Genomic DNA, 12,920 nt, shown 5'->3' with positions numbered 1-12,920 from the left:
CTGCTTCCCTCAATCTTGCTTCCTTGGCTTCAGTTCTGGGCGTGGCCAAAGGGAATACAGGGCACTGGACTTGAGAAGGGTCATACAGGGAGCTCACTGCCCTGGCCAGAAGGTTGTGCCAAGCCTGGACAAGACAGAATGAAATGTGTGCAGGTGTTTATTTGTTTGTTTTTAAAGGCAGGTGCAGCAGAAGCCTGGACCAGCTGCCCCGAGAAGGCGAGAGAGAAGGCAGATGGGAGGGAGGGTTGCTCACCACCACCCAGCCGAAGGGTGTGTTGCAAAGCAGCTGGGGAGTCCTCTGGCTGAACTTGACCATTAGAGGAGCTCTGTGTGTCCAAGAACAGTGACCTGTCCTGGCGTCCAGGTTCCAGGGAGCCATCAGTTGAGCAACGTGACCCACGGGAGAATGCGAAAGCAGACTTCAGGGTGCTGCAGTGGTGGCAGGCGTGAGAGGCACTTCTCGACCCCCCATCTTTCCCTGGGTGGTCCGCGGAGGCTGCACTGTCGGGCCTCAGGACCGTGAGCTAACAGCAGGTGGAGCCGCTGAGTCCTGGGATGCCCGCCTCTCCGGAGCCCAGGCCAACTGATCTCTTAGGAGGATCCCTGCAGCCTGAGGTGGGGAGGATTACTGGGGACTCAGAGAGCGCTCAGAACGCGCAGCCCCCTCACCCTATCTCCCCACTGGCATGTGGGCAACTGCTCATTTCACAGTGACGTCTCCCTCCCTGGATATTATCGTCCTTAAAAGTATTTGCCGGATGGATTAGCATGTATCGGCTGGGATGCTGTTTTGGCTCATTTTGCACGGGGGGGTGGAGGGGCGGTGTGGAAATCTCTAAGTTTTTTTTTTTTTTAATTTATTCCTAGTTAGTGATTATCTCTTCTTACCTTTTTGCTTCCATGTCAGAGAAACAATTCTCACCGCGTGCGTCCCACTTTTGGCGGGCGGGCAGCCCAGGAGGAGGGCGCCGCAGTTTTGTCAACCTTCCCAGCAGCCCCTTCCTTTCTGTGGCAATCATCAGCTGATTATTCCCCTAATGTGTGCTCTCACCACTTCCCTGGTTAACCCGGGGCTGGAGGGCTGCCTAATGACATTTTTATAGCCTGGTGCTGCTCTGCTTCATTAAGTCCCAGCGACGGCAGTGCGTGGCTCTGGCTGCGGACGGCGGGGACTCCCTGGTAATTACCCAGGAGGGGGTGGTGTGTGGAGGTGGCAGAAGCTGCACAGTGGAGCTGCTGAGGTCAGAGCAGGTCACATGATTCCCTGGTCACCATGCAGTCAGAAGAACTGAAGCTTAGAGGAGCAAAGGAACTAAGGTTGCATCCCCAGCAATGAGGTGAGCAGGAGCCAGGGGTAGCCTAGAGAACCTGCAGGGCACTGCCCAGCAATGAGGTGGGCAGCCCCGAGCTCCTGCAAGGCACTGCCCAGCAATGAGGTGGGCAGCTCCTAAGCACCTGCAGGGCACTGCCCAGCAATGAGGTGGGCAGCCCCGAGCTCCTGCAGGGCACTGCCCAGCATGAGGTAGGCAGCAGCCGGGGGCAGCCCCTGCAGGCCACTGCCCAACAACAAGGTGGGCAGCAGCCGGGGGCAGCCCCTGCAGGGTGGTGAGGCTGACCTGGGAGTGGCTGAGTGGAAGACACACCTGATTAGCAAGCGTCAAACATCTTAGCACCATCCCTCAAAGATTCATACTTAAAGAATAATTTTAGAGTACTAGCTTAACCTCATTAATTATTAAATGAATCTCAGGGCCTACCACGATGGTTCAGTCTCTAAATCGTCCCCTTGCAAGAGGCGGGATCCCATTTGAAGCACTCATTCGTGTCCTGGCTGCTCCGCTTCCCATCCAACTCTCTGCTTGTGGCCTGGGAAAAGAGTGGGAACGGCTCAAGGCCTTGGGACCCTGCACCCGGTGGGAGACCCGGAAGAAGCTCTCGTCTTTAGATCAGATCAGCTCCAGCCATTGTGGCCACCTGGGGAGTGAATCAGCAAATGGAAGATCTTTCTCTCTGTCTCTCCTTCTCTCTGTCAATTTGATATGCCTTTCCAATAAAAACAGATAAGTCTTTTTTAAAAAAAAAAAACGAATCTCATCTGTTTCCCTTTTTTACTAAACATAGGTAGTTGAAAGTCTTAAATAATGAATGTGACTTCTGTTGTATTTTAGTTAAGTGTTATTTTTACTCATTTGAAAGGCAAGGATCAAAAGTGAAAGTGAGGGCCCGGCGGCGTGGCCTAGTGGCTAAAGTCCTCACCTTGAACGCCCCGGGATCCCATATGGGCGCTGGTTCTAATCCCAGAAGCTCCACTTCCCATCCAGCTCCCTGCTTGTGGCCTGGGAAAGCAGTCGAGGACGGCCCAAAGCTTTGGGACCCTGCACCCGCGTGGGAGACCTGGAAGAGGTTCCTGGTTCCCGGCTTCAGATCGGCACAGCACTGGCCATTGTGCTCACCTGGGGAGTGAATCATCGGATGGAAGATCTTCCTCTCTGTTTCTCCTCCTCTCTGTATATCTGACTTTGTAATAAAATAAATAAATCTTAAAAAAAAGTGAAAGTGAGAAACAGACAGAGAGATTGACCTGCCTGCTGGCTCATTGCCCAGGAGCCTGCACCATCAGGGCTGGGCCAGGCGGAGGCCAGGAGCCTGGGATTCCTTCTGACTTTGCACGTGAGTGTTGGGGACTTGAGCCTTCACTGCTGTGTCATTTACTGCTGAGCTATCCCTTTTTTTGTTGAGGTTGTGAATGGTGGAAACAGCGTATGTTACGCAAAATATTTTGCTACCGGATGCTAGGGGTCTGGAGAAAGCGGAGGTTCCAGATGGAGGGCGTGGTTATGGCCAGATGACAGTAGAGGGCAGCAGAGAGCTGAGCTGGTGGCCGCTCTGTGCAGGTCCCGCAACAGAACGTGGGGCGGGCAGGTCTCTTCCAGGGCTCAGGGGCCTGGACCTGTGGGTGGAAGCCACTGGCATGTGTGTGATGCCGAGCTGGAAGAGACACACACACAAACACACACACACACACAGCACTCAGGCCTCCCTGTCTTTGTGTCTCCAGCCCATGTGGACACAGGCTGGTTCTCTCAACACGGGAATCTCGTCCTGCCGCGTCCCCACTCTTTGGCTCGGCTCAGTTGCAAGCTTCTCCAGCCTGCTCCCCGAGGCACCATCTCTCTCTCCCTCCTCTTTGATTTCTTGGCTGCACTTGCCTGGCATGGGACAGAGCCTCCAACTCCCACAGCACCAGTACCATGCCTCTTGCTCCTGGGCCACTTGCGTAGCGTCTCAGCCAACAGGGGTTTGCTCACTGCCTCGGATGGATGCCTCTTCCCACCCAGTAGCAGCCCATCCTTCCAGGCCCAGCTCAGGGTCCTCCTCCGAGAAGCTGTTCCTGACCTCCTGATTCTATCCCAGCCCCACCTGGGTACCTCTCTTCTGGGCTTTTCATTCTGTGTTTAGTCTCTGCCTAGTCTCTCATGGCCACACACCTTGTGTTAGGAGCTGGCTCTTGTTAAATTGGGTTTTACTCCTATGAAAGGCTCCAGGACAGCCAGCAAATGTTAGATGGAGACACAAATGTATATAAAGTCCTATCAGGCTGAACGTGAGGCTGCTCTGTGGCCTGACAGCTGCATCTGTAAGGTCCAGGTGCTGTTGGACCTGGGCAGAGAGGGAGTTGGGCAGTGCCAGCTGCATCATGGCCTGGTGCCTGCAGAGTGGCAGTTAAGCTGGTTCAGAAGCATTGCTCAGGTGGTGGCCAAGCTCAAGGCTCTCCCTGCCCTCCTTGGCACAGTGGGTACCTGAGATGGACGGGTTCCCTCGGGCACCCAGGTGGATGGTCTTCCCACCGCCCTGTGGGCTGGTCCAGGTGCTAATGTTCTGAGAATGTCCCGTCCCCCACCCTGGAGGTGGAGTGGACAAACAGGCCCTCCTCTCAGCCCTGCCCACCTCTCTGGCTGATGCGGAACTGGAACGGGTGTCAGGCGACCCCAGGTTGAGGCTGAGCCCACTGGGCAGTAGCCTCTGTCAGCGTCTCTGAGATGGGGGTGAAAACCCACTACTGTGACCTCTGAGGGTTGCTGGATGATGACACAAATTCAACCTGAGATCTTCCTGAAGACTTCACACCCAGGAAGGGGCAACCCCCAAATGCATATTTCCTGTAGTCCCTGGGGTCCCCAAGAAATAGGACAGAAGAAGGGAAGGCTGGCCTGAGCACACCCACCTTCCCTAGCCTTGATTAGAATTGAATGTGACTCCACGGGAAGCAGTGCTACCCTGATTGGCAGCCCTCAGACACGTTCTCTGCATACACACACAGGTGTGCATTGTCTCCGGGCATTTGGTCCTCCAAGCCTGCCAGGGTAGGCATGGTGTCTGCCCGCGCATGGGGTCCCCACGGCTGCTGTTTGTCTAGAAGGAAATGAGGGCCATGTTCCTGTCTTCACTTGGCATCTGTCTTGCCTGTCTGCTGTGTGCCAGGATTGTCAAAGCCGTCTGAGATTCCCCATGGCCTTGGCGTGCCCCCTAAAAAGTCCTCCAAGGAAATATGTGTAACTGCACCATCATTACACACACAAAAGTTTCTCTGGTCCGTAAAATTTTGAAAAGCCTTAAGATAGTTATTTGAAGTTTTAAAATCAGCAGATAAAAGCTATAAATTTATGGTGCACAATACGGTGTCTTAAGATACATAGGCACTGCACGGTGGAACGGCTAGGTCAAGTGTTCACGTGTGTTTCTGCACATGACCATTTTTGTGTGATGAGAACACTTCAGCTCTATGCTCCTCACAATTCTCTGGCTGGGGGAAGTACAGTCACATGGTCAGACAGAGGATCTCCTAAACTTACTGTCCCCGTCTAAATGACCAACACATGCCCAGTGCCCGTTTTACTTCTAGAATTATTTCTGAGTCATCCAGTGTGCTTGTGTGTGATTCCTCTTCAATCCTCCTGCATACAAGGGACTCCTGCGGAGGGAGAACCGAATCTTTTCTTTACATTTATATATACATATATATTAAAGACGCATTAATTCTAATGAACACTACCCTGAATGATCAATGAGATCAGTCTTGTGTCACAGCTAGTGGACACATATAAATTTCTTGTCACTCTTTTCTGAGTCTGAGGCTCTCAACACTTAGCTATTTAGTTGACCCGGGGCATTGCACTTCCTTATCCCTAGATAGTAAAGCTTGACTGGGGGGGCAGGTGGAGGTGGGGCCAGGGGGCTGTCTCCCACCCGGACACAGGAGGCACTCAAAGCCACCGGGATGCACGACTCTGAGGCAGAGTTGGTGTATGAGTTGCTTGACCAGGCTGGAGAGCAGGGCAGCCTAAGAGTGGGTTCTATGGTCTTCCTTGGCCATTGTGTGTGGCCAGCAGCTTAACCGAGATGGTTAGGGCTGACAGAGGAGGCTGTGCAACTTTGGGCAAGTGTCTTCATTAAAAACATGTGGAGGGCCAGCGTTGGCCACCTGTAGGCTGCTGGTCTGTGCTCTGAGGCATGGTGCAAACTGAGACAGGGGGTGTGATGGTTAGGAACGGAATGCTGAGCGCCAGTCTTGGGGCCCCACTGCAGCCCCAGCTGGCCGGTGTTTCTAGGGCAAGTGCCCACACTTCTCGGAGTCTTTGTTTCCACCTTGGTAAAGCACAGCCGGCAGGGGCTCCTACTTTGCAAGGCTGTTTGAGGACGACGTGAGAGATGTGAAATACAAGAGGCCAACACAGTGCCAGTTAGGCTCTCGCTTAGCAAAAACTTGTAATAAGTATATGGTCTTAAAGATTTACCTACTTTTATTGGAAAGGCAGATTTACTGAGAGAAGGAGAGACAGAGAGAAAGATCTTCCATCAGCTAGTTTATTCCCCACATGGCCACAATAGTTAGAGCTGAACCAATCCCAAACCAGGAGCCAGGAGCTTCTTCCAGGTCTCCCACATGGTGCAGAGGTCCAAGGGTTTGGGCCATCCCCTGCTGCTCTCCCAGGCCGTTAGCAGGGAGCTGGACCAGAAGTGGAGCAGCCAGAACATGAACCAGTGCCTATATGGAAGGGCAATACTTGCAGGCAAAGGATTAGACAATTACGCCATTGCACGGGCACCATCCAAAGCATTAATAGTATTCTTCCCCACCCCCACTTTTTTGTGGCTACCATGATTGTTTTTATAAAGGAAGAGCAGGCAGCTGCTGCTCGGCCAGAGATGTCCTTCTACAATGGATGTTGCTTCAGCTTTAAGAATCAGTGGCAAAGCAATAAGGAAAATGTATTTTGGGGAGAAAACTTTTGTTTTCTGACCATTACCTTTAATTTAATTACCAAGGAGTAATTAACATGTTAATCTAGGTTCCCCCAAACCCTCCTCATAGTTGGAGAATACTCACAAAGAATGAACTTCCACGAGAAAAACTTCGAACTGAAACAAAGCCTCCAGCAAGTCAGAGGCTCCCGGGTCCAGTCCCAGCGCTGCCCCCAGGGGTGGCCCCAGCCTGGCCATGTCTTCTACGTGGGAGCTTTTCAGTCCTTTAGCAGGGTGGCCTCTTGGGAGTTTGCTGATGGGTTTTCACTGCTGACTTCAGTTTTCCCTTCAAATGTTGTTGTGGTGCAAATAATGGCCATCCCCGCCCCTCTGCTCTCCCCTCACCCCCCACACACCCTGGAGTGTCCCAGCTTGCAAAGCCCACGGTTGATACGAAAAAGGAGTGTCAGCCTTGCTAGGTTGTGTGACTTGGGAAAATATCTTGATTCCAAATGTGAATTTTCTCCTCCCTCTCCCTGTGGGTTCTCCAGCTCGCCTCTTCATCTCCGTGGTGTAGATCTACGTGAACAGCCTCACCGAGTGGCTCCAACCCGGGCAGTCCTTGCTGGTGCCACGTTGGTCTGGTTAGTGGCTCAGAAGCAGAGTTGCCAGGTCCTGGAGTGACACTCCTTTTCATTATGTGCAGAGCCATCCTATTGTTTGCTATGGCTGTGTTCCCAGTTCCCAAAGATGTGATTCTCCCCTGGGACTCGAAGTAGGTCTGAGCCTGCCTGGGACAGGTGCGGGGGCAAATCCTGGGATGTTGCCAGAAACCCAAGCCTCTCTTCTGCTGAGGCCTTCTGTTCCAGGACGGTTGTCCAGGGCAGAGGAGAAGCTCTTGGGCTTGGTGCTTAACCCCTCTGGACTCTTCTGAGAGCCAGGCAGTAGTTGAGGTGCCGGCCTTGCTGCTGAGATGGAAACTCCGCCACCTGCTCCCCCCAGTTCTCTATTCCTGGATCAGGCATTCCTGTCTCCCATTAGTTCCCATGGAAACACACTGCTGGGTTCTCTCATCAGTGCAGCATCTTAAAAACAGCCAACGCCTTCCTAGTGGAACAGTTAGGAATTCTTTGCTCTCCTCCCTGCCTCTCCTCCTTGCATTAAGGAAAACCTCAGAGGTGATGAGCGCTGACTTAGAAGTGAGGATGTTGGGAGCTTTGCTCAGCGGGCAGGGCGAGCTGGGGGAGGCCCTTGTCCGGCGCCCCGTTCATAAGCGGGCTGCTGCAGAACGGGAACTCCCAGCTCCTCCCCAGCCCAAAAAGCTGCTTGCTTTTGGCCGATATTGGCCATGTGTGAGAGTTCTTCTAACAGCATTAGGGTTCCCATGTTTTATTAAAGGCATCCATAACTTCTAGCTCAGGCTTCTGACGGCAGTAGATACAAACTGTGTTGATGTCATTTCATGCAAGAGCAGGGGCAGCCTCATCTTACAAGCGATTCTCAGACCCCTTTAGCACTGCCAGGGAATCCAGGGTCCATGCCATGGTCCAGTGGCAGGCTCAGGTGCTTGGAAGTTTTTAAAAAATAAATACTTATTTATTTTTAACAGGAAAGTCAGATACACAGAGAGAAGGAGACACAGAGAGAAGCTCTTCCATTTGCTGGTTTACTTCCCAAGGGGCTACAACGGCCAGAGATGAGCCAATCCGAAGCCAGAAGCCAGGAGCTTCTTTTGAGTCTTGCACGCAGGTGCAAGGTCCCAAGGCTTTGGGCCATCTCCTACTACTTTCCCGAAGCACAAGCAGGGAGCTGGATGGGAAGTGGAGCAGCCAGGATATGAACTGGCTCCCATATGAGATCCCGGAACATGCAAGGCGAGGACTTTAGCTACTAGGCTACCGCACCGGGCCCAGGGTGCTTCGATCTTAAAACCCACTGGGTGAGTCTGTGAAACAGAAATACTGTAGACTGCAGGGGTGGAAATATGAGTTTTTAATGTGATTTCAAAGCTATTGATTAATTGGCTGTGACCCCGGGCAGTGTGGCCACAAGCACATCCTGCTTTCAAGAGGCGGGGCTCAAGTCGCATCCGCTGAAGAATGGACTTCCCCTCGCAAACCCAAGTCAGGACCACCCAGCCTTCTCCCTGACCCATGGGCATGTCAGACGCCCAACCTGGGCAATGTGGGCAGGTGAGTTAACCTTTCTCAGCTGGGGTTAGCTCCTCCCCTTGCAGAACTGCTGTCACAATGAAGCAAGGCAGGGTTTGTGCAATGGGGCACTGTTGGGTTCAGCAGCAAAGAGGCCCACATCCCATCCTTGCTAGTGTGCCTGGGTGAGACCCAGCTCTGCTTCCTGCTGATACACATTCCAGAAAGCAGCAGGAGATGGCTCGAGTGCTTGGTCCTGTCACCCACTTGGGACAGGTGGCTTGGATGTCCAGCTCCCTGGCCCGCCTGAGCCATTGTAGACACCTGGCAAGTGAACCAGCACACGGCAACCTCTATGTGTCTGACTCTGCCTGCCCAAATAGAGAACTAGGCCATGTACATTTTTAAAAAGGCTTGGATGGCACGTGGCACACAGCAGTAGTATTTTTTTTTCTGTATCGTCCTCTTTTCCCACAGAACAGCCCTGCAGGGGCAGAGAGGTAGACCCCACTGACCGACCCATAAGTGTGTATGTTACAGAAACACAGTGTGGACCCAGGGACTGAGCCCCAGCTCAAACCTCCGACCCCAAATCTCCTCCCCAGAGAAACTGGCCAGGGTTGCCCTTGGGATCTTATCAGGACACATCCAGGAGTCCGGCAAGGGCTGACTGGGGTTTCCTAAGCTCACTTGGACTTCTGTGCAGAGATGAGGTGGGAGGGAGCAGGGGCGCGTGCTGGGGAGGCATGAGCCTGGAGCACCCAGCTCCCTGCCTCACTGGCTGTCCCGCGCTCAGATTTCCTGAAATGTCTTCCTGTTTTTTTCTGACAAACTCTTTCTCTTTTTAAAAAAGGACTTATTTAGCTTATTGAAAGAGACTTTACAGAGAGAGAGAGAGGGAGAGAGAGAGAGAGAGAGAGAGAGAGAGGAAAGGTCTTACCCCCACTGGTTCACTCCCCAAATGGCTGCAATGGCCAGAGCTGAGCTGATCCAAAACTGGAAGCCAGGAGCTTTTCCCAGGGCTCCCAAGGACCTGGGTCTGGGTCCCAAGGACCTGAGCCATCCTCTAGCGCCTTTACAAGCCGTGAGCAGGGAGCTGGATGGGAGCATCTGGGACACACACATGCTTGTTTGTAATGCTGGCAACACATGCAGAGGCTTAGCTTGCTACATCTGCGGTATTTAAAAATTCTTCATTGCATCAAGTGTGGCATGTAACATTTTGGAAGGAAAAATGAAAACTCAGTCAAGAAAACAGAAGAACAAAGGTAAACAGTGAAAATTCACACTTTACTTGATATGAGTAACTTCATAGTAAATTATGTAGAAAAATGCTTACTTTTTTTGGAGAGGGGGTCTACCATCTTCTGGTTCACTCCCTCAACGGCTGGAACTGGAAATATGGTAAGAGTAAGAATCCAGGAGCCTGGAGCTTCTTCCAGATCTTCTATGTGGATGTGGGGGCCCAAGGACCTGGGCCATTTTCTACGGCTCTCTCAGGCCATTGGCCGGGAGCTGGAGCAGAAGTGGGGCATTCGGGACACGAACTGGTGCCCATATGGAATGCTGGTGTTATAGGCAGAGGGTTAATGTGCTATTCCAGGATACCTGCCCCAACATACATACTGCTACTTGCTGGGTAACAAAGCCCTTGTTGAACAATCCCATCTCATAGTGCCCAGTGAGAGCTGGCTTCACCCTCATAGTGCCCAGTGAGAGCTGGCTTCACCCTCATAGTGCCCAGTGAGAGCTGGCTTCACCCTCATAGTGCCCAGTGAGAGCTGGCTTCACCCTCATAGTGCCCAGTGAGAGATGGCTTCACCCTGGTGTCAGGGTGTAATGTTCTTAGCAGCAGTGAGTTCCTTTGTGGCTGATGAGTCTCGCTTCGCTAGCTTGGGAGACAAAGCTTGTGGCGTTAGCTGACTGCCTACTTGTGGGAACAGCCAGCTGGATCTCCTAGTGCTTACTGGCAGTCAGCTAGCCCGCTATAGGTCATGGTTTCATCTGTGTGTGTGTGCCCTACAGATTTTATTTGAAGTATAAGTTTTATTCTTCTTTGGACTTTTAACTTTGTGAACAAACAACTCATCATAACTCCAGTGTAAATAATAATTAGCAGTATGTAAATAAATAATAATTAGTAGTAATGAAAATAAATAATTAACAGTATGACCACATCAACAAAAGTAGGGATTGCTTTGGCTGCTCTGTCCCAGACCAGAGCTTAAAGAGCAGAGTTCTAAAATAATTGAATTCCTTCAGGGGCTAAGGTTTAAGTGGAGCTAAACTTGTTGAGTCCTAGTTTAAATGTTCTTGTGCCTTCCCAAGAAATGTTTGAGATAAGATAAACTAGAAGGCACAGAATGAAGTCCCCAACAACACAGAATATGCAAAAATATGTTTGAGGCACATCTGTTTTTCAATACCAGTGAGCAACTTCTCAAGGTCCTACGGAGAGAGTGAGTGGGCATCCGACTGGCGGCTAAGAAAGCTCTGTGATGGGATCATTTTCCTTTGTGTTTTTAAAACAATTCTGAAATTAAAAGCTTTAGCTAAGAGGAACAAGCAAAGAAAAACTCAGAGGCCTTGGCAGCTGGACTTGAAAACTGTCTGTTTGCTACTGCCCAAGGTGGTGAAAACAAATTTTTATTCTACCCTTGTTCAAAGTCATCTTCTTGTTTGCAAAGCAATTACTGACCTGGGGAAGATGCAGCAGCCCTGTGCCTACCGCTGTTGGCATCCGCAAGCTCCTCCTGAGGGTCAAGTGGACTGAAGTGAATGTGTGAGGTCAGTGCGGGGAGAGAGTCGCTCACCAGTGCCAACCGTGGCTTCCCGCTGACACAGGACACGTGCCATCAGATGCACTCCAATGCCAAGGGCCTTGGAAGGGCGACAACAGATCCCTCAAGCTTGCAGGAGAGGCGTTCCGGGAGACAGCAGCACTGCCCTGCGTGGAGACCACACGCAGAGTAAGCGTGTTCACTTCCGGGTGAGGCCACAGCTGTGCTGGCCTTGCCTTTTCTGTTTGACAATGTGTGGGGCACTCAGGGGTTCCTCTGCAGCCACTGGGCTGTCACTCAGGAGCCTGATCCCTGCTTGGGATATCCTGAATAAGCTTCTGGCTCCTGGCTTCGGATTGGCTCAGCTCTGGCTGTTGCAGCCTTTTGGAGAGTGAGCCAGAGGATGGAAGATCTTTCTGTCTCTCGTCTCCCTATATCTGATCTGTCTTTCCAATAAAAATAAATAAATCTTTAAAAAAGGAAGAAATGCAGGGTCTCAGGCCCTGGGATCTGCCAGGTGGGATCCTGCGTTTTGATGGCTCCCAGGTAATTCCTGCCAGCGTTGCTATGGGAAACACTTAGAGAAGGGTGACTGTTGCTGACCCCCAAAGAATGAAGTCGTAATGGAGAAAGAACGTGTGAGGAGGAATGCTCTGGGAAAGGCTCCTTCTGGGCTGGCCTCTTGTATCTCATGGCTCAGCTGTGATCAGTATGCCCACAAGTGAGCTTTGTGCGTGTGACGTGGGACGCACTGGGTAGCCCAGCAGTGGGTGCTGGGTGGGTGCGCATGTGAGTTCGGTGCCTGCGTCCTTCATCACTGTACTATAGACACCACCAACGGTGAGGCCACCAACGGTGAGGCATCACTGTCACCACCCATCTCAAGCAAGGTTCTCCCTCCGGCGGCACGGCCCCTGCACTGCTTTTTTTTTTTTTTTTTTTAGTCAGTCCCTTCTCCCACTCAGCCAGACCAGTATTAGGAGTGGAACCTCTGAAGGTCCTGGCTCCCTGTGGCTGAATGAGCAGATGAGAGAAATGACAGGCCCTGACTTGGGGTGCAGGACCCAGGTGTTGATGGATGCTTCTGCAACACCCTCCCCCGACTCCGCCTTGGAGCCCCATCATCTCAGGAGCTAGGTTGGCTCCCTGCCCGTCTGCCCTGATGCTGAGATAACTTAGAATCTGTATTGCTGTTCTCTCACCTCCCTGCTTCCCATGTCCTGGAACTCCAAGACCTGCCAAAGCCTGGAAGCTCATTATGCAATCAGGAGATGCCTTTTAGTATCCCCGAGACCACAGATGGAAACTATTAGCTTCTATCTCTTCTGAGCACGCACATGGCAAAGGCTCCTGGAGATGTGAGCTGTCAAGGAGAGGCAAGTCAGAGGTCTCCATCTGCATGAATTATCGCTTCCCAGGCTTCCCATAGAGACAGCAGGCTCCTATCTCAGACACACGCTTGCAGGCCAAGAGCGGTGGCCACTGCTGAATCCAGCCACACACTTCTTCTGCACAATTTTCCTTTCCTTCTCAGAGTTGGTCAGGGCAGGAGCTCTGGGTGCCTGCCCTTGGAGGAAGCAGAAATCAGGCCTGGTGTCCTGATGGCCAGGAAGGCTGGCAGCGCCAATACTGGCTGGCCAGAGATTCCTCTTGGAAGCTGTGCCTCCAAGGTGCACCCGGTCCTAACCCCTTCTCCCTGGCCTAGGCCCTCTCCCCGCCTCTCTCTCCCCTTCTCCCAATCTCCACA

Source organism: Ochotona princeps, chromosome 26, assembly GCF_030435755.1.
Source record: "Ochotona princeps isolate mOchPri1 chromosome 26, mOchPri1.hap1, whole genome shotgun sequence".
Classification (NCBI taxonomy): domain Eukaryota; kingdom Metazoa; phylum Chordata; class Mammalia; order Lagomorpha; family Ochotonidae; genus Ochotona; species Ochotona princeps.
Note: the sequence above shows the minus strand (reverse complement) of the source record.